Here is a 21,985-nt window from a genome sequence, read left to right on the forward strand (position 1 = left end):
CCTGCTAACACACAGAGGAAAGTGCTCAAAATCTGTGAGCACTGTCCTCTATGTGTTCGCTGGATTTTTCTTGCACTTTGGATTTCTAGTTCCCCACTGCTGCCATGAGCCACGTTGCGGGCAGCGGGGAGCTAGAAATCCAAAGTGCGAGTGAAATCCTGTGAACACATTTAGGGTATTGCTCATGTGAGTACTAATCTCTGTGTGTTCGCGTGATTTTGCTTGCACTTCAGATTTCTGGCTCCCCGCTGTCAGCAACGCAGCGCTTGCCAGCAGCAGGGATCTAGAAATCCTGAATGCGAGCAAAAACCTGCAAACACATAGAGGACATTGCTCATGTCGGAGAGGATCGCCGGGCTAACAACCCTCAGATCAACGTGAGCCCTGTGGGGTTTCATGTATTTCTTTTTTTAACACTTTACAGTTGGTTTAAAAGCAGCAGGAAGGAAAACAACGGAAAGGGAATGAATAGAAGTACAAAAATAAAGGTGGGGTGAACCAATTTATTTGTGAAGCCGAGCACAACCAGTCGGATTGCGGGACCCTGCGGGGCAAGCGTCTGCATGACCCTTCTCAGCTAACAGAGGCAATCATTGAGCCAGCAAGGGTTCGAGAACTACATGACATGTATCACAACATTGCCGATTTTGTGTTGTAAGACTTTCATACATATTAAAACTGATTTAAAAAGGACGAGCAACAGCCCTAGCTATATTAAAAAAAACAAGGAAATGAACGCAGAAAGGACAGAAACAATGACTGCTGGCGAAAGTATTGTAAATTACTTTAGCTATTTTTAAAAACAATATACTCACATGATTAAATGTATCATTTTGTTTGGAAGATGCATGGCATCTTTCCTATTCAAAGATGGCCGCTAGTTTCGGCTTCTTTTCAGAGAGTTTCCTTAGAGAAAGTCATCCTAGATGGTTGCCACCAAGGAAGAGCTAAAAAAACTCAGGGTTCAGAGATGGGCAGGGGTGGGTGGGATTAGCAATAGGGATTATCATGGCTAGGGGCAGGGAATGGGAGGGATTCAATAATATAACTGTTTATCCCTCCTCAAATGTCATCTCCACTGGAAAAGCATTACACACCCTCATCCAAAGCCCATATTTGAAGCTATCTTAAAGCTCTTATCTTAATGACAATAGTTTTGGCTTAGAGGTAGCACTTTCAGTGCCACCTAACACCCTAAACTATAAATGGTTATCCTCACTAGGTTGCTGTACACCTTCCTTAATGTGCCCATAGTGTTTCCCTCTACATTCTTTACATTATTGAGGGCTTTAATTACAGGGTTTGTATAGCAGGGGAAGTAGGCACGAGTGCACTGGAGCAAGTTGGTGGCTCCATTGGAACGGAGGGGCCTGGCGCTTCCCGACCGTGAGGCTTATTGGGTTGCAGCGCAGGCTTCATTCCTTGCTAACTGGTATGATCCAGTCCCAGACAGGTTGCATGTCCAGATGATGGTTGCACCGTCACTTCAGAGAGAAGTTATTCTCACATCGCTGCAGTGTATCACCAGAGCCGCAAGATGTAGAGATCACGTGTGGAGCCTGGTGGTGGATTGAGGGAGGGACACAGCAGGAGGTTCTTTATTCCCTACTCCTCCCTGTCACGTATGTTCTGGAGATCCCACTGATGAAGGAGAAAGTCTACATGCAGAGCATGGCCAGGCTGGGTATATCATGTTGGCGGGATCTATTCCCTAGGGGGCAAATTATAACGCTTGAAGAATTCAAAGCGATGGCCGATGTGTCAGCGCTCGACATTTTCTAGTATTTCAGGTTATGTATTGGACTGAAGGATCGGTTCCCCTTCTTTCCCAGGGAGCCCCCTGCCGCCCCGGTCCCACATGGGATGATTAGCAAGGGGAATGGGGCTAAGCTAGTGTCTAGGCTGTACGCCAGCATTATTGACAAATCAACAGCGTGGACAGATGATTCCTGCAGCAAATGGGAGAGTGCTCTGGGTACTCCCATCTCAGATGACACTTGGCGGTTCTGTTGTGCACAGACGAGGAGGGCTTCTGTCAATAGACTTAAGCTGATCCACTTTACATTTGTTCACCAGTTTTATCTAACCCCCCTAGACCTCCATAGGTTTTTTTTTCCTGAGACACCGGACTCATGCCAGAGATGTGAAGCTTCACCTACAACATTCATGCATTTAGCATGGCTATGTCCACGTATACAAGCTTTTTGGCCACAGGTATTTGACACTGTCAGTAGGATTGTTGGGGAGGTGTTGCCTACCCCCATTGTTGCTTTGTTGGGGTACACAAAGGATTTGTCAAAGCATGTTAGGTGTCTTCTAGATCCATTATTGTTGCTTGCAAAGAGACAGTTTGCCATGGTGTGGGAAAGAGGGTGACAACCCTTGTATATGACCAGTGGAGAGCAGGCATCTTGTACTGTTAAGACATAGAGACTGAATACGGTGCCGCTGTGCATCCGGCAGCCAGGCCGAGGAACATTTGGGCTTCCAATAGCTAGGGACTCTTGTCTGATGCATAATCCACAATGCTACTCTTTCCCTTACTATGTCTGTCACTGTTGTATTGTGTGGGTTGGGGAATGTACTGCAGTCTGTACATTGATTTACATTTTGTGATGGTTTTGGCTTCATGGAAAGAGGCTCCCTCCAGGGGAGAATGGATGATATATGATGTGATATTTCATTTGTATCGCGTTCGTACACAAGTGTTTCAGAGCGTGACAAGCGGGACAAGGCAAGGGTGGTGAACAGGGGGGAACAAAACAACGATCTTAATAGGCCCAGTGACATTGAGACAGTGGAAAGTGCAGAGCAGAGGATAAACAGATACATAGTAATAGATACAAATAGAATAGATAATGGAGCAATAAACAGGGGTAGTGCAGCCAGCAAGTGGCAAGTGCTGTGTTTACGGCAGCAGAACTGGGTAAGACTGAAAAGTGCATAAAAAGAAGAAAATGGGGGTGTGGGGGACTGCATGGGTACAGATACAGTCCCCAGTGCAAGGGGTGGCCGGGAGGCAGTGCAGAAAGGGTGGCAGGGTGAACAGGTACATGGGCCAGGGGGACAGAGGGTGGCCAGGTGCACAGTGCCAAGAGAGAGCAGATCAGTAAGGGGGGGGGCGAAGGCAGAGGCAAAGATGAAGGTCTTGAGGTGCTTCCGGAACGGAGATGATTCTTCTCAAGTTTTAGATTGGCAGGGAGGCTGTTCCAGAGGGAAGCCCCGGCCAAAGACAGACATCTTCCCCTGGCTCGTTTCTTTAAGAAACAAGTGACCCTAAGGGAGTTAGAGGCAGAGGAGCGAAGAGCTCGAGAAGGGAGGTATTTACGGAGGGATAGCTGAAGGTATTTTGGACCCACGCCCCAGGAAGCCTTTCGGACAATGCAGAGGGTTTTAAATTTAATCCTTGCATCTACTGAGAGCCAATGGAGAGATTTCAGAGCTGGAGAGATACGATCCCACGGCTTGAGGCCAAGGGCAAGTCTCGCAGTCCGGTTCTGGATAAGTTGCAGAGGGCGAAGAGTAGCGGCAGGTAGATTTAGGAAGAGGCTGTTACAATAGTCCAACCTAGAGAGAACCAGAGCTTGGGAGACAGTGAGCTCCTGGGGGAAGGAGAGGAAAGGATGAGTTTCTCTGAGGAGGTGCCGTAGGAAGTTTGACTTTTTTGAGACCTCAGAGATGTGGGCGGAGAAGGAAAGGGTGGAGTCAAAGATGACCCCGAGGTTCTTAGCCTCACAGGTGGGGATAGGAGGAGGGCCAAGCGAGGCCGGGCAGAGAGAGAGGGGAAAGGGTGGAGGGGGGTTGCCGATGAGGAGGATCTCTGTCTTGCTGACATTCAGACAAAGATCATTGGCGGCACACCAATCTTGATTGGCATTTAGGCAATCAGCGATGAGGGAGGGAGAGGAGGTGGCTGAGGTCAGCCTGAAAATGAGTTGAGTGTTGTCAGCGTAGCACTGGAAATTTGAGCATAGAATGGCAATGCAATGGGTGAGAGTTGCCAAGTATTGGTTGAAAAGCCAGGACGAGAGGTTAGACCCCTGGGGAACACCACAGATAGAGAGGAAGATAGAGGATAGGAAGGACCCCAGTTGGACGACATCTGAAGATTCGTCACACACTTAAATCGCTTTATATTCAGTATCTTGTCAATTTCACTGGTCTCCCGCCCCATACTGATGTCACAGCAGCCGCCTGGTTCTCCTGCTCTCCCTGTTACCCCTGTGAGAAACCTGAAGGTGTCTCTCTAGCTGGTCCCCGGGGATCTGTCATCTAGGTGGCCAGGACATGACCATCACTATTGGATCCACATCCTGGGATTGGACAAGTGATGGAGGATACCTGGAGGGTGGTCCTCAGGGAGTAGGCGTGGGTCACAAATGGGTGAGACTCTGTATCCCCCTTCCTTTGACACCTTTTCCCCATACTCTCACATAGGACATTCCAAACCACACCCCCCCCTTTCCAACACAAACACTTGCGCACAACACAAAGGACAACGGACTAACAATGAGCCGTTTACCTGACATGTCTCAATAGAAGAGTCAAGTAAAGTCAGGCAATTGATCACAATCACACACACCTGACACCCCTTTCCCTTCTCCACAGAGATAAAAGGTGGAGCCATAGAGAGCACAGTATGAGCACAGCAGACAGCACAACGGGACAGCTAATCAGGCGCAGCAGTTCAAGAGTAGGAGAAAGGAGACAGGAATCGAGAAGGTGGCGAGGCGAGAAGTGACCTTGCCCTTTTCGTCCCAGACTCGCGGAACCTTCGAGGAAGAAAGTCTAAGACCGCGAACAATAGCACAAGTGTCTTGCAGCAGATGTCAACGGTACAATGGGCAAGCTTATGCCAATAAGCAGCAGTGAGGGAAGCTCCAGTGACGGTGGTACTGTCCTTGACTCCATTGAAGAAGAAAGGCCAAGCGGTTCATCACAGCAGGTGAATCAAAGGGGAAACAATAAGAACCGGGTTGTGTTGAGTGAGAATCGCAAAGTGACAAGTTTGAACCAAGATCAATGAAATATGAAAGAACTGTAAACGTGTTAAGAGGAGACCTGTCACACTCACCTGTGTCTCTGCGGGAGTGATGTAGCCTTCTAGACCCTTCCCTGCTTCCTCGGGACCTCAAGCGTTGGACCGCAGATCACCTGCCAATAGAGAGGCAAGATGCTTAGACTGCCAAGATTTGGACCCTGAGACCTCATCCTCCCTCCCCTTGTAGTGTGCTGTGGTGGTGTGGTGGTAAGGAGTTTGGCTCACCTTAGGGATTAATTAGACAAACTCTCCATCCTGAACAAGGCAGGGGCGCTATGTCTCTGGAACCCACGGACAGTTATTCCACTTGACCCTGGGTCTGGTATCACTGTACTGCCCACACTAAGTTTCTTCACCCAGCGGATTTCCAGCGTGTTGTTGCAGGTAAGTTCGGATTTCCAGTTGCTTCACTGGATCCGGTGCTGTTGTCGGTTCGTAGATAGGTGAGTATCTGAAGGTAAGTGTTTCATGCAACTCTGAGCAGTTGCAGCATATTCTTAGGTTATGGGGAGTTCTGCATGCCAGCGCGCGTGAGAAAAAGAGTTGCTGATGCAAGTCTAACCCTTGTTCTTTCTCTCCACAGGTTTCCCAGAACAGTTTGCTGAGAGAGGAAGTTTGCGAGAACTCACCATGCTGTTCGGGATCCACACAGGAGTTCAGGTAAGTTGTGCTGCAGACTGCGTGCGCACTTGCAAGGACGAGCCAGGAGTCGGATCAATGCGCGAGCACTTACAGGTATTGTCTTTCCATTTCTCTTAGGCGCAGAATCCAGGAACGTGCGTGCGTTGGTTCCAGAGCTGAAAGCAGATCGAGGTAGCTGAAGTTCAAGGAGTCTCACTCGAGAGCCGGAGTGAGCTGGATCGCAGTACAGCGTGTTGCTTGAAGCTACAGATGCAACACGAAGCACAGGTCTGCCTTTGGGCGTGGCTTATATAGCCAACCACGGCCAGAGACTAGAGCGTGCTGCAAGATATGATATGGCATTTAGCCTTATACACTGAAAGGCTGCCAGGGGCCATTTTGGAAGTACAGGAAGTGTGGCTGAACCAATCAGACTCCTCTAAGGGGGCCGGGCCAGTTGTAAAGTGTACCTTAATGGGAGTGGATAGAATAGGAGTGGTGGATGCCTGCAAGGCGTGTCTAGTTTGCCAGGCCCTAACCCATCTTGCCCCTGCCTACTCCCCAGTAGATATGCCCCTAACGCATCTTGCCCCTGTCTGCTCCCCAGTAGATATGACAAGACCAGCTGCACACGCAAACCGGCACCACATGTGTGCTAACTCCAAAGACTCTGGTCAATCCCCATCTGGGAGAGACTACAGATACCAGAAGGCCATAGGAGAGTCACTGAAATTGGTCAAAGTGGTCATACTGAGGGTCAACCAAAATCCCTGCACAATCGAAAGACTTTGATCTACACACTGTGTGAAAAGAAAGGGAAGTGAATTCCAAGAGTGGCAAATGTCATGTCCTCTGTCATGTCCAATCGCTCACCTGCTACTGTTCCCAGTTCCCACATGCACTCCGAACGGCAGTGACAGCAGCAGTGGCACAGCCGCAGAGGTTTCCCGGCTGGTGGACCAGTGTCTTTACGCCCCTTTCCACGCTGGCGGTTGCCATGGCGACTCCTTCACGCTCCGCAGCGAAACAAGGGCATAGGGAAACCCACGAGTCACATGCCCGGAAGAAGCCCGCAACACCAATTCCTGTCTGCGTTGCGTTCCACGTGACACACAGCTGCGGTCACATGACCACGTCACATGACCATGCTCGTATTGAAAAAGGGTGAGCAAACGCGGAAACATTGCTTCACAGTTTCTTCACAGAGAACTGATTGGCGTTTGGATCACTCTTGTTATTTACGTACTACCTTGATCACGGAACGTTTGCTTGGACTGTCTTTGGATTTCCCTACCTGGATTTGGCGTGCTCTCTGATCATCCAGACTTTTTGACCACTGGCTTGGATACTGGACTTGGTACTTGGATTTCCCTGCCTACACTTCTGTCTTTTGGCTCCTGACCTCGGATTGTTTTTTGGATTGATCACAGATTACGTTCTTGTTCCATACCTAACTCAGGTGTCTCCCAGAGTGCCATCAGAACACCTCAGCCTGCTGCTGCTGTCAGCATACTACCTGCCTACGCCTACAACTTCCCACCTGCCCACTATAGGTAAGCTGCTGTTACATTGTCACTACTGTCCTTACCATTGTTGTCAATTATCACTGCTTAAACATAACCCTTCATTGCCATTGCAGTGGTCAAGGGGTTCTTCCGGCGTTCCAGGTTCCAGGCTGACGACACTCTACACCTGTGGCCTCAAAGATTGCTCGAGTAGTGTTTTTACTCTTACTCGTGCGGTACTTGGGGACGGAGGTATTATTTAGCTACACGACCATCAAGTCAGAACAGACTGTGAAGCCTTTTGGTCGTCCAGATAAAGGATACCTCAGCCAGGGACCCTGTGACTGCTCTAATGCAAGCAGTTACAACACTCAGGACTGATATAGCCGCCGCCACCACTGCACTCAGGACTAACATGGCCGCCGCCACTACTGCTATACATCACCGCCTTGACACCCTACAAAGCTCCCATCACCCTCTGCTTGCAGATTCCGAATTTGGGGATCCTTCCCCGTCACAGAACCCGACTCCTGCCACGCCACCCCCTACATCAGCTGTCCCTGTGGTTATTCCAACACCATTTCCTCTTGCAGCCCCCGAAAGATATCAGGGAGACCCCAGAAAGTATCGCACTTTTCTAAACCAATGTAAACTCCACTTTTTGTGCCGACCTCAGGCATTCCCTGACTCAGTAACTAAGGCTGCATTTTTGCTTTCCCACTTATCAGGTGTGGCAGCCACTTGGGCTAACCCTCTGCTAGAGAGTGGTCACCCTGCCCTTTACGATTTTGATCTATTAGTCAGTGAAACGGCCAAGGTTAAGGATACTAGGTACAAGGCGCAGTCTCGGGATATGGAATTGTTGGACCTCACCCAGGACAGACAGTCGCTCATAGAATACATTACTCGATTTAACCAGCTCTCCACTGAAACCTCCTGGCCCGAAAACAAAAAGGCAGTAGTGTTTTATCGGGGTGTGTGTAACGCCATGAAAGATGCATTGTCGGTTGTACCGTCCCTCCCATCCGTCTATGCTGACCTGGGTGACATGGTATTACAGTTTGACACCAGACGGATGGAACGCAGGGTGGAAATTGGTCTGTCACACCTTCCACCAACACCCATATCTGATCCTACTTGTGAACCCATGCAGATAGGTGGGATACGCAGTCCCATTACCCAGGCTGAACGAGAACGTAGGAGAACAGACAATGCCTGTTTCTACTGCGGTCTCAACGGTCATTATTTAAGGAGTGTCCCCGTCGCCCAAAAAATAAGACTCCAAGGTTTTCAGAAGACTCGCCCTTGAGATCAGGGGTTGGGGCGAGTCCTTCACAAAACCCCTCTGAACTTGCCTTTGGTCCTGTCCGACCCGTGTTGGTCCAGGCTTCATTGAATCCTACCACAGGCAACACGCATCCAGTGCACATAGTGATCGATTCAGGGGCTACAGGATGCTTCATAGACATCGCACCAGCCAACTCGCTAAATCTACCATTGATATCCAAAAGACATCCAGAGCCGGTTCAGGCGGTTGATGGGACGTCGCTCGCTTCAGGTCCGATTATGCAACAAACAGCCCCGCTGGAGGTTGTAATCCAATAAATCCACAAGGAAACTCTGTCTTTTGATCTCATTGCTACTCCTCAGTTTGGGATCATCCTAGGCATCCCATGGTTAAAGAAGCACAACCCTTTAATCAACTGGGGCACAGGCCAGGTTTTCATTGAGTCTGAGATATGCTAACACTATTGTCTAATAGAGTCCCCTCGATCTCCAACCCGGCAAATGCTCTCGGGGCAGTAGCTTCTTTGGTCCTCGAGGATGATTCCGTGTCTTTGGGCCCGCATGTGGTAGGAACGGTCATGGCAGGAATCCCCTCTATGTACCATGACTTTCAAGCTGTGTTCGACAAGGGTTCCGCAGAAGATCTTCCTCCACATAGGCCATGCGACTGCCCCATTTATCTGGTCCCCGAGGCTCTGATTCCAAAAGGCAGGATTTACTCTTTAACACAGGCAGAAGAACGAGCCCTACAGGAATATATTTAGCAGGCTTTACGCTTGGGCCACATCCACCCTTCGACTTCGCCAGCAGCAAGTCCGATCTTCTTTATCCCGAAGAAGGAGGGGGATCTCCGTCTCTGTGTGGACTAGAGGCGGTTGAACTCCATCACTGTAAAAAAACGTTATCCCATCCCTCTCATCTCTGCGCTGCTAGATAAACTCACTCATGCTTCTGTTTACACTAAACTGGACCTTCGGGGGGGCGTATAAACTGATTCGCATGCGTAGTGGGGATGAGTGGAAAACGGCCTTTTGCTCCCGACAGGGATTGTTTGAATATACAGTGATGTCATTTGGCCTCTGCAATGCCCCAGCCACGTTTCAACGTTTCATGGATGACATTTTCAGTGACATCTTGAACGTATACCTAGTGGTCTACTTAGACGACATATTAATTTTTCTTCTTCTCTGGAGGAACATATTATACATGTCAGAGAAATGCTGTCCCGACTCCAAAAAAACGCATTGTTTGCCAAACCTGAAAATGTCTTTTCCACACCAGTCAGGTCGAGTTCTTGGGGTTTCACATATCACCTGGGGGTCTGTCCATGAATAAATCCAAAGTCCGAGCGATCAGCAATTGGCCGGTTCCAGCGAACTTGAAACAATTGCAAACATTTTTTGGGTTCGCCAATTTTTACCGGCAATTCATTGCTGGTTTCTCTTCTATTGTTGCCCCTCTCACTGCCCTGACTAGTCCTCTAGTCCCTTATTCCTGCTCTGCAGAACAACAAACTGCTTTCGATTCCCTTAAGGCAATGTTCACTACAGCACCAGTGCTTCAACATCCTGATCCAGAGCTCCCGTTTGTCTTGGAAGCGGATGCTTCTTCGTACGCATTGGGGCTGTACTCTCACAACCTTGTCCTACTACAGGCCGACTACACCCCGTGGCATACCATTCACGGAAGTTCACGTCAACCGAACTGCACTATTCAGTCACAGAGAAGGAGCTTTTAGCCATCAAAGATGCTTTACAGATCTGCAGGCACCACCTTCTGGGCGCGAAACATCAAACTGTGGTGTTCTCGTATCACAAAAACCTACAAGGTCTTGCCTCCCTCAAATGCACAAACAGTCGTCAAGTGCGTTGGCATCTTTTCTTTGCTGCATTTGATTTCGTGATTAAGCATAGACCTGGCGTGGTTCACGTCTTTTCCTGATACCCTACTAGGAAAGGGGCATGTTGTTTGCGCCTGTACACTATCGCGTTCCATGTTGTCCACTATACGTCAATGGGCCTCTCAATATCCGCACTCGGTAACAGACTGGGATCTGGTTATGCAAGACGTGCTACCTTTCGAACAAGGGAAGCTCTACTTACCCACGACTGAGACAAGAAATCAGGCACTAGACTGGTCCCATGATGCTGCCATTAATGGTCATCCTGGACAACAACGTACCCTAGATCTCCTCAAACGTTGATGCTGGTGGCCAACCATGAAACGCGATGTTGAGAACTATGTTAACACCTGTTCTGTTTGTGCCCAGGGTAAATCATGTAGGGGTCGCCCTCTAGGTCTTCTTCAACCTCTTCCCATTCCCCCAAGACCCTGGCATACTGTCTCAATGGATCTGATCACCGACCTACCCCGTACTCAGGGTTATGACACCATCTGGGTGGTGGTTGACTCCTATACGAAGGTGGCACGATTTATTCCATGTAAAGGGATACCCTCGGCTCCAATGTTGGCCAAGCTATTCTTCAAGTTCGTGTTTTGCCTTTTTGGGTTACCCCATGTCTTAGTATCCGATCGTGGTATGCAATTCACGTCCCGATTCTGGCGGGCCCTCACCAAACTACTCGGCATCGATGCTCGATTTTCCTCTGCCTACCACCCAGAGAGAGATGGACAGACAGAAAGAGATAACCAGGCATTAGAACAGTATCTACGCTTTCTGTCCCTCCAATTCCAAGACACATGGCTCAATCTGTTGCATCTTGCTGAATTCGCATACAATAACACACTACACTCCTCCACTGGTTTTTCTCCCTTCTTCGCCCTCTATGGTCAACATCCCCGTACCCTTCCTTTTCCAGATTTGTCTTCCTCCGACACCCCTGCGGCCACGGCTTGTGCCCGTGATCTGGTTTCAGTCCATGCCCAGACACTAGTCCATCTGTGCGTGGCACAGGCATCCATGAAAACAGCGGCCGACATAAAAAGGGTGGATGCCCCTAGCTATCGGGTGGGGGATCGGGTTTGGCTTTCCTCTCGCCACTTGCATATCCCTGGTTGTCGCAAGTTGCTCCCTCGTTTTGTGGGTCCTTATCGGGTTTCCAAGATCCTGAACCCGGTGGCCCTACGCCTGAGGTTCCCTCCTCCTGGCTGATCCACCCTGTCTTCAATACTTCACTGGTCAAGCCTTGTTTGGGTCCTACCCGACTGGTTGCTCCTCCCGCTCCTGTGTCTGTCTCCTCTCCTGATGTGTACGCGCCATACTGGGTTCCCGTGTTTTCAGGGGTGGCCTGCAATACCTGGTGGACTGGGTGGGCTACGGTCCTGAGGACCGCTCATGGGTTCCCTCCCGGGATGTCCACGCCCCTCGATTGCTGGCCCGCTTTCACCGTGACCATCCTTCATGCCCACGGGGTCGTGGGCCTTTGGGGAGGGGCTCTGTCATGTCACATGCACTCACAACGGCAGCGACAGCAGCGGCGGCACAGCCGCAGAGGTTTCCCGGCTGGTGGACCAGTGTCTTTACGCCCCTTTCCACGCTGGCGGTTGCCATGGCGACTCCTTCATGCTCCGAGGCAAAACAAGGGCGTAGGGAAACCCACGCGTCACATGCCCGGAAGAAGCCCGCAACACCAATCCCTGTCTGCGTTGCGTTCCACGTGACATGCAGCTGCGGTCACGTGACCGTGTTACATGACCATGCTCGTATTGAAAAAGGGCGAGCAAACGCAGAAACATTGCTTCACAGCTTCTTCACGAAGAGCTGATTGGCGTTTGGATTACTCTTGTTATTTACGTACTACCTTGATCACGCAAGGTTTGCTTGGACTGTCTTTGGATTTCCCTACCTGGATTTGGCGTGCTCTCTGATCATCTGGACTTTTTGACCACTGGTTTGGATACTGGACTTGGTACTTGGATTTCCCTGTCTACACTTCTCTCTTTTGGCTCCTGACCTTGGATTGTGTTTTGGATTGATCACGGATTACGTTCTTGTTCCATACCTCACTCAGGTGTCTCCCAGAGTGCCATCAGAACACCTCAGCCTGCTGCTGCTGTCAGCATACTACCTGCCTATGCCTACAACTTCCCACCTGCCCACTATAGGTAAGCTGCTGTTACATTGTCACTACTGTCCTTACCATTGTTGTCAATTATCACTGCTTAAACATAACCCTTCATTGCCTTACCGTGGTCAGGGGGTTCTTCCAGTGTTCCCGGTTCCAGGCTTACGACACTCTACATCTGTGGCCTCAAAGATTGCTCGAGTAGTGTTTTTACTCTTACTCGTGCGGTACTTGGGGACAGAGGTATTATTTATCTACACGACCATCAAGTCAGAACAGCAAAGTCTAAAGTCCCAAGAAACAGTGTGTTGACAAAAGTGTACCCGGCCGAGGGATGTCCGCTGGAACTGTTTAAAAAGACATTCAAATTTGTGAAGAAGGAAACGCCATAGTGAACCCGACCGAGGGAGGCTAAGATTCGAGAGGGTTCAGCGCCCGGAAGAGGGGGACACAAGGGTGGATGATCCTCACCGTAAGTGAAACCAAGAAATCCACTTTCATTTGTTGAAGGAACTTTTGTGTTATTGTGAAGACATCAGGTCCTCGAAGGTAAGAGACTTTCAAGTGATACGAGACTTAGCCATTGACGGTTCTGAAAGCTGCCATAATAACTGTGGTCTTTTGCTGGAGAAGCCTCACACTGTACTGTGCTCCAAGATCCCACATTACCCTGTGCACAAAACGTGGGGAAGGGAGATCCAGGCTACCACATCCTGACATATTATTTAAGAACACATTTCTTTTCTTGAAAACTATTGCACACCCTTTTTGTATTAGTTGTAAAGTTTGGCAATAGGTTTCTTAGTATAGGCCTTTTTATTTGACACAAAGCCACTAGGACTGCCTTATTCTTCATTTGAAGGTCAACGCTTGCTCCCATCTTAGATTTACATTTAGATTAGGCATTTTTCCATCCTGCATTCAGCATTTATTGTTCAATAAACACCCTTGAACTGTGATCAGTTGTGTTTATCTTACTTGTTGCCACCATGACTTCCTCATATATGGTGTCAGCAGTGGGATGTGACTCAATTGAAACAAATTGGGAAACCCTACAATTTCAAAAGCTTAGCCAGAGAGCCTCCAACCCTTCCATCGCCACCAAGGATTCAATAGGGTTTGATATCTGTAGCAGTAGGAAAGCTATTATTCCCCCTGGGTAGAGAGGAATTATTCCTACAGATTTCGTTTGAATTAGCCCCAAAATCTGGTTTAGCATGGAAGTTTGGGAAATACATTTTAGCGGGTGTTATTGATCCTGACTTCCAAGGAGACGTGAAAGTTCTCTTACAGAATCATGGCGAAGTCCCTTTTGAGGTACGTCGGAGAGACCAAATTGCATAGGGAATTTTGGAAAGTGCACTGTTCCCTCAATTCCAACAAAGTGAACCAGATAAAACAGAGAGAGGTAATTTAGGCTTTGAGAAGCTGATAAACCCCCCTATCATTGAAGAAAAGAAAGTAGAGGAACCCACAATCTTTCATGACCTAGCCTTTGCCCTCACCAAAATTATCCAGCCCTTGCTGAAGCCTTTTTACAAGCAATTCCTGAAGAAGAAGGCCTAGAGAAGGGAAGTCCCTTTTTCTTCTTAAAACTAGAGTTACTTTACAAAAAAGAAAACTCCCCTGAAGGGTTAATAAAAACTCAATTGGTAATATCTAAAAGTCACCGAAAGATCATGCTAGAGATCGCACATTCCCATCTCACAGGAGGACATTTGGGTCAAGCTAAAACGCAGTCGCATATTAGTGGAAAGTTTTACTGGCTAGGTATCCACGCCGATATAAAAACCTTCATACAAAGATGTGAGATATGTCAAAAGACCAGCATGCACGTTCCATTACCTGCCCCTCTGAACCAGTTGGCACTTATAGAAGTCCCCTTTTCACAAATTGGCATGGATATGATAGGACCTCTGGAAACATCTAAATTGGGCAACAAATATGTCCTGCTGACCGTGGATTATGGGGCCGGATACCCAGCGGCATTCCCAATGTGAAATAGTACCACTCAGCAGATCCTGAAACATCTTCTACCGTATATCTCTAGTGTTGGCGTTCGCAAAGAAATACAGAAAAACAGATCAGGATTCGAATTTTATGAGTACGTTTATGGCCGAAGTCAAGAGCTACTCCATATTACCACCTTGCAAACTTCTATGTACCATCCCCAAACCGATGGCTTGATAGAAAGATTCAATACAACTCTGAAGCTAATATTATAAAAAGTGGTAGATGAGGACGGGAAAGATTGGGACTGACTGATCCAGTGGGCACTATTTTGAGTAAGGAAAACCCCTCAGGCCTCCACAGGTTTCTCTCCTTTTGAACTGCTTTATGGTAGAGAGCATAGAGATGTCCTGGACATGCCCCGGGAAATCTGGGAAGAACAAGAAGAGGCACCCATTCCCATCATGCAAACCGCCACCAGAATGCGAGAACATATGAAATTGGTTTGCGATCTAGTTTTTTCTCATATGGAAAAGGCCCAGAGCCAACAAAAATCCACTTAAGACAAAAAGGTGAGCTTAATATCATTCTCTATAGGACAGAAAAGTACTGGTCCTCTTACCTACCTCAGAAAACAAACTTGTCTCCAAGTGGCACGGGCCCTATGAGATAGTAGAACAAACGGGAACCTGTACTTATAAAATAACCCAACTGGACAGAAAACAGAAGGTCCATTGTATCACATAAATCTCTTGAAAGAGTGGAAAGATAACCTGTTAGCCACCCATGCCAAAGTACAAGCCTGTCTGTTTCCTGAAGAGATAGATAACTTGATTTAATACCTCCCGAGCTATCTATCCAACAACAACAAGATCAAAAAGGTGTAGTTATCTCATTTCCCGATGTATTCTCAGAAAAATGAAGAGTAAAAGGCACATACTCCTATATTAGAATACCTAAGGGTAAAACCTTATAGACTCCCAGAAGTCCGTAACAGATAGTGATTGAAGAAGTCAACAAAATGTGGAAAGCCAATATTATCGAGCCTTCTTCAAGTCCATGGTTCCCTCCTATCATGTTGGTTCCTAAACATGCAGATTCTGCACAGATTTCCATCACGTTATTGCCATTTTGGACTTTGATGCCTATCCCATGCCACGGATCGATACCTAATTGATCAATTGAGAGCAGTCACCTTTCTGTCTATTCTAGATGTAACCAAAGGGTACTGGCAAGTTCCTGTGTATGGGCCAGAAAAGAAAAGACTGAGGGCCTCATCACGACTTTGGCAGTAACCCTTAAATCCAGCTATCGCGCTATTACCTCCGGATTTAAGGGTCCGCCAAATCAGGGCTTTGGCGGATTTCGCCCCAGCTCTGAGCTGGGGGGAAATCTGCCGAAAATTTGCGCTAATACCGCCGGCGGGAAATCCGCCGGCGGTAAGAGCACGAAAATTCCCCATTGAGCCCAATGGGGAATGGGGCATTCCCGAATGGGCTCAATGGGGAATGGGGATTAACATTACCGCCAAACTCGTGATCCGGCACTATTAGCGCCGGGGAGTTCGGCGGTAGGGCTAATACCGCCGGCGCTAATACCGCCGGCGGTAACACCCAAGTCGTGATGAGGCCCTGTGTGTTCAATGCCACTAGGACTGTTCCAATTCAAAGTCCTTACTTTTGGCTTACACGTCCCGGCAGCCACTTTTCAACGCCTCATGGATCAAATCCTACAACCCTATTCTGATTTCTGTGGAGTTTATATTGAGGATATCATCATTTATAGTAAGACTTGGGAGGACCATCTCTTCCATTTTTCTACCATCATGAAAGTCCTCAGAGGGGCTGGCCTAACTGCTAACCCAACTAAGGGCAGATTAGCCCAGTCAGCCATAAAGTACCTCAGCTTCTTTGTAGGGAATGGGAATGTACAGCCTCAACATGAGAAGGTAAAAGCCGTCTTAGATACACCAACCCCCAAGACCAAAAGAGATCTTAGAGCTTTTCTCACATTAATAGGATATTACCATAGATTTATCCCCAACTTTTCAGACAAAACAGTGCAGCTGACAGATAAACTCAAGAATGCCGAACCCCAGAAACTTCATTGGAATGACGGATATTATATATGTTATAACACGTTGAAACAGACTCTGTGTTAGTACCCAATCCTGAAGGCAGTCGACTTCTCTAAAGAGTTTTTATTATGGATGGATGCCTCCCTTACAGGGTTAGGAGCAGTCCTGTCCCAGGTCTGCGACAGATTGGAACACCGCATATTATTTGCTAGTCGCAAACTGTTCCGTTCGTGAAAGAAATTACTCTGTGTTGGAACTAGAGGCCCTGGCCATCAAGTGGGCCATTATACATCTTAGTTACTACCAATTAGGGCGAAAGTTCACACTTGTTACAGATCACTCACCCCTAGTTTGGATTAGCCAACGCAAAGACTCCAACCCTCGGTTCATGCGATGGTTTGTAGACCTACAACCCTATTGTTTCACTGTGGAACACTGAAAAGGAAAAGACCAGGGAAATGTAGATTTTCTTTCCCGGTTCCCCTTTGAAACAAATGTGGCTACATCTCATGGAGGAAGGTTATGTGAGAAAACTGCAGGTGTCCCCCTGACTAGTCCCCAGGGATCTGTCATCCAGGTGGCCAGGACACGGCTATCGCTGTTGGATCCAGTTCCTGGGGTAGACCAGTGCGAAAGGATCACCTGGATGGGGGGTCCTCGGGGAGTGGAAGTGGGACACCGATGGTTGAGACACGGTATACCCTTTCTTATAACACCTTTTCCCCATCCTACCTCATAGGATACTCAGAGGTTCTACCCCTCTTTCCAACACAAACAATTTCCTACACGAGACAGACAATGGACCAACACCAGGGCCGTTTACTTGACATGTCCCCATACAAGAGTCAGGCAATAAACAATAATTACACACACCTGATGGCCCTTTCCCTTCCCTACAGGGATAAAATATGGAGCACAAAAGCATATTTCAAGCAAGGCCGAACACAAGAGGAAGCAGCTATTCCGGACCGACAGTTAAAGTGGAGGAGAAAGGCAGAGAGACCTGGAGGGACCTGGATGGACGACGAAGAGGGAATTGCCCTTGCCTTTTACAACTCAGGTCTGCAAAGCCTCCAAAAGGGAAAGCATAAGACTGGGAAGTCCAGCTGGTGTGTGGTGTGACAGGTGTCAACGGCACACGGGCCCTCCTGTGCTGATAGTCAAAGCGCAGAGAAGCGATTGCTGCTGTGGTGCTGTCCTTGACTCCCTAGACAAGAAACTCCAACTGTTCAGCACAGCCGGTGTTTCGAAGAAGACAGATAGTAAAGCTGAACTGTGCTGGGCCCAAGGTTGCAGGCGGCAACCTTATTGAACAAAGCACTTGTGTAATTGAACTTTAAAGAAACCCTAGTAAAAGGTTCAGAAGCAGAGTAGTCAAGCATTGCAGGGACGCTCATTCGAACGACTCTGACTGACGCCATTTTTGGGATGTGTTGTTTGGTTGAAACTACGAATACCAAGAGGCCTTAGGAGAGGCTACTGTGAAGTGTCAAAGTGGCCCTATGAGGGTCAAACAAAACCCCTCGTACACTCGAACGACTTTGACACATTGGAGAAAACCGAGTGAACTGGGAAACTGGCAAATGTGAACCCGACAGAGGGATGCCTGCTACTTGAGGGTAAAACAGTGATATACCTGTGAACTTTGTGACAAGGGTGAACCCGACAGAGGGATGTCCACAATGGATAGTTGGTGAAAAAGACATTGAGACTGTTGAGTGATACGTTTTTTTTAGTGAAAGACCGTAGTGAACCCGACTGAGGGAGGCCAATGTTGCAAGAAGGATCGGAGCCCGGTTGAGTGGGATCCCAGGGGCGAAGAGCAATCGCCCAATGTGAAAGATTAGGATCAGAGCCCGGCTGAGGGGGATCCAAGGGGCGAAAGAGCAATCACCCAACGTGAAAGATTACCAAAGGAACTTTTTTTTGTTTATTGTTTATGGTTCAGAAGGCCTTCCAAGGCAAGAGACTTTGCAGGAAAGAGACTTGGCCCCAGAAGTACCTGGCATCATTGAAAGGAACTGCAACCATGTGCTGGCGAGGCCCAGGAGTGTGCTGTGCTCAAAGGTCCTGCCTTGTCACATGCTAAAAACGTGGGGAAGGAAGTCCCCCGGTTATAACATTAGGACTTATCATTTGTGAACACTTCTTGTGAACACTATCCCACACTCTTTTTGAAATTAGCTGTAAGGATTGGCAATAGGTTTTTTAGTATAGGCCCTTTTATTTGACAAGATGCCAATAGGACTGCCTTATTATTGTTTGATGGTCGTAGCTTGCTCCCATCTTAGATTTAGGTTTAGATTGGGTGTTTTTCCAACCCATTTATATAGTTTAATAAACACCCTTGAACTCTGATTACTTGTGTCTGTCTTTACTGTTGCCACCATGAGTTCCTTACACCTCTGTATCTACAGGGGAATGCTATCGGGCTCAGCTCTCGCTTGCTTTTTCTTCCTCTGATTCGGATTTCGTACTTCTCAATGTTGTCTGTGTCCTGCCTTTAGTCCTCTGTTTCGTTTTGACTATCAGTGTTTACGCATACTTGTAAGGGTGCGTATGGGAAAGACCACTCTGGAAACAGATTGTGTTAAATCCACTGAAATGTATTAACTTATGCGGCTAACAAACTGTGTCTTTCTGTAGGGAGGACAGTCAACCCTCTTTTCTCATAGTCAGTCTTTTGTTAATGAAAGGTTCGTACTTAGATATAGGAAGTCTTATTTGGCCATTGCTTTAGAATGCAAAGTTCAGGGACCCATTCATTGGAAGGACCCCACTCTCGGAAACAATTCTCCCTTCCATTTAAAAGAGTCAGATGTGGGAATACCGAAGGTTCTCTCTCTCTTTTTTTGTTTAAAAACCAGTGCTTTCCTGTTCAACAATCAGTTCTTTTAATGTCCCCAGCAGGCCTTTCTAGTCAGTTCATATTATTCCCTTGGTAAGCGCAGCACTTTACAACTTCTCCTCCCCTCCTCACGTGAGGGAAGCCTTCCCCTCCTCACCTCCTTGCTTTGTGCTTTGATTCGCTGGAAGCGGCAACATGGATACCACACTCCTCCTTGCTGTTTAGCTTCACTTCCTAATCTCCGTGAAACCGACTGTCTCTGGCAACTCTGCCCCTTCGTTAACTGCGGTCCGATGACAGTTGACAGGTGCCGGCCGGCTTGCCGTCTTCTTTACAAGGACTCCGGATCAGCCGTCAGACGGGCCGACTCTGCCTTTACACTGGTGGGGCCGGAGTGAGGGAGTGATCAGTGCTCAGCTGTTTGTACGTGCGACTTGCAGCGTACACGGCTGACCTCGGCGTTTGAAGATGGGCTCCGACACAGCCGCTCCATTCAGCGAACTTCCCATAACATATAAACGGGCTCAACAGGAGCGCTCTAACTTCTTTGTTTCAGGCTAACTGCTCATAAAATTATAAACACGCTCAACAGGAGCGCTTTAGCCTCTGGTATTAGTCTTTTCTCTCTAATAGACCCACTCATAGGTGCCAGCTTCTTCCAGGGAATCTCCTTCTCCCTCGTTTCGCTCTGTCACCTGCCGGCCAAGAACAAAACGAATAATCACAATCTCAAAAGAAAACCAGTATTATTCAAGAAAAGCACCTCCTAGGCAATCCTTCCTCTCTCATAAGACCACAGACATGTCTTTCCCCAGGGAGACCCTCCCATAGTGACATCATGCCCTGCGTGACATCACAATCCTCTCAGTCCTTTCCGCCTTTCTGGCTGACTGCACCATTACTTAATTGGCTCAGATCTGTAGCTTCTCTCCCTGATTTGTCACATTTCCTCTCCCTTAAGCCCTTACGCTCGGGAAGGGCATGTATCCTCAACAAGAAGTCAGCTTGCGACATTTTACTTCCCGATAGGTGGACAGTCTGGAACGAGTACGGCTGTAACGGCAGGAACCATCTCAGCACTCTGGGGTTGGTTTCCTTGTTCCGGGATAACCATACTAGAGGAGCATGATCCGTAACAAGGGTGAACTTCCTGCCCAACAAATAGTATCTTAAGGACTCTATCGCCCACTTTACTGCAAGACATTCTTTTTCTATTGTTGCATACTTCATTTCATGCGGCATTAACTTTCTACTAATAAATAAAACTGGTCGTTCGTCCTTCCCTCTGTTCTGGAAGAGTACAGCTTCTATGCCCGTTCCGGAAGCGTCGCTGTGTAGATAAAAAGGCGCCTTAAAATCGGGGCAATGAAGAACAGCTTTGACTGATAGGGCGGTCTTGAGTGCCTTAAATGCTCCTTCAGTTTCATCATTTCTCCATTCGTTTTTTGGTGGAGCGTTGGATCTTAGCAAGTTCGTTAAGGGAGTTGCAAGAGTCGAAAAGTGTGGTATGAACCGTCGATAATATCCCACAAATCCCAGAAATGCCCTAACCTGCCTTGTATTCGCCGGGAACTGTAACTGCTGGATAGCCTCCAACTTCTCCTGTTGTGGCCTAATGGTTCCTTGCCCCACAAAATATCGCAAATACATGGTATGGGAGTTTGCAACATTTGTTTTCTTAGGATTTATGTGTAACCCTGCTCCTTTCAAGCTTTGAAAAACCGCACCTAGATGTCTCAGGTGGTCCTCCCAACTTTGGCTATAAACCACAATGTCGTCCAAATATGCCCCCACATAACCCTGATGGCCTTTAATCAGATGGTTCATCAGCCTTTGAAAGGTGGCTGGGGCTCCGTGTAGACCAAACAGGAGAACGGTAAATTGGAACAAGCCGCTAGGCGTAGCAAAGGCAGTCTTTTCCTTGTCCTCCGGGAACAACGGGATCTGCCAGTGGCCTTTGGTTAGATCAATTGTTGACAGGTACCTTGTCTCATCAAGTCTCTCCAGTAGATCATCGTTTCTTGGCATGGGGTATGCATCAAATTTGGATACCTTATTCAATTTCTGAAAATCCATGCAAAAACGAATGCTCCCGTCTGGCTTTGTTACCATCACCAGAGGAGAACACCACTCACTATGTGAGGGTTATACCACTCCCAACCTAAGCATCTCTTGTACCTCCTTCTCTACAGCTCGCAACTTGGCTTCTGGTATTCTATAGGGTTGTATTCGTATTTTTACCCCTGGATCCGTTCGATTGTGATGGCAAGTCAATTTCGTTCTCCCCGGCACCGAGGAGAACAAATCTGTATACAGATCCACCAACTGGGACAACTCCTTTTTTTTAACCGGATCCAGCTGCGGGTTAACATTTAAAGCCTCTTTTCCTACTGCTGCCTCAGAAGTTGGGAGGTACTCCGTCGAACCTTCTTCCAGATTAATCACAGCGACCATCACATCGGGCTCCACCCACTTCTTTAGCAAATTAACATGATATGTTTGGAGTGGGATTTTACTATTAGGTTGGCGTACTTTATAAGTCACTGGCCCCAACACCTTCTCAACTTTGTATGGACCCTTCCAAGAGGCCAACATTTTGTTTTCAGAGGTGGGTAGAAGCACAAGGACTTG

The sequence above is a fragment of the Ambystoma mexicanum genome, chromosome 12, assembly GCF_040938575.1.
Source record: "Ambystoma mexicanum isolate Mex_15411 chromosome 12, UKY_AmexF1_1, whole genome shotgun sequence".
NCBI lineage: Eukaryota > Metazoa > Chordata > Amphibia > Caudata > Ambystomatidae > Ambystoma > Ambystoma mexicanum.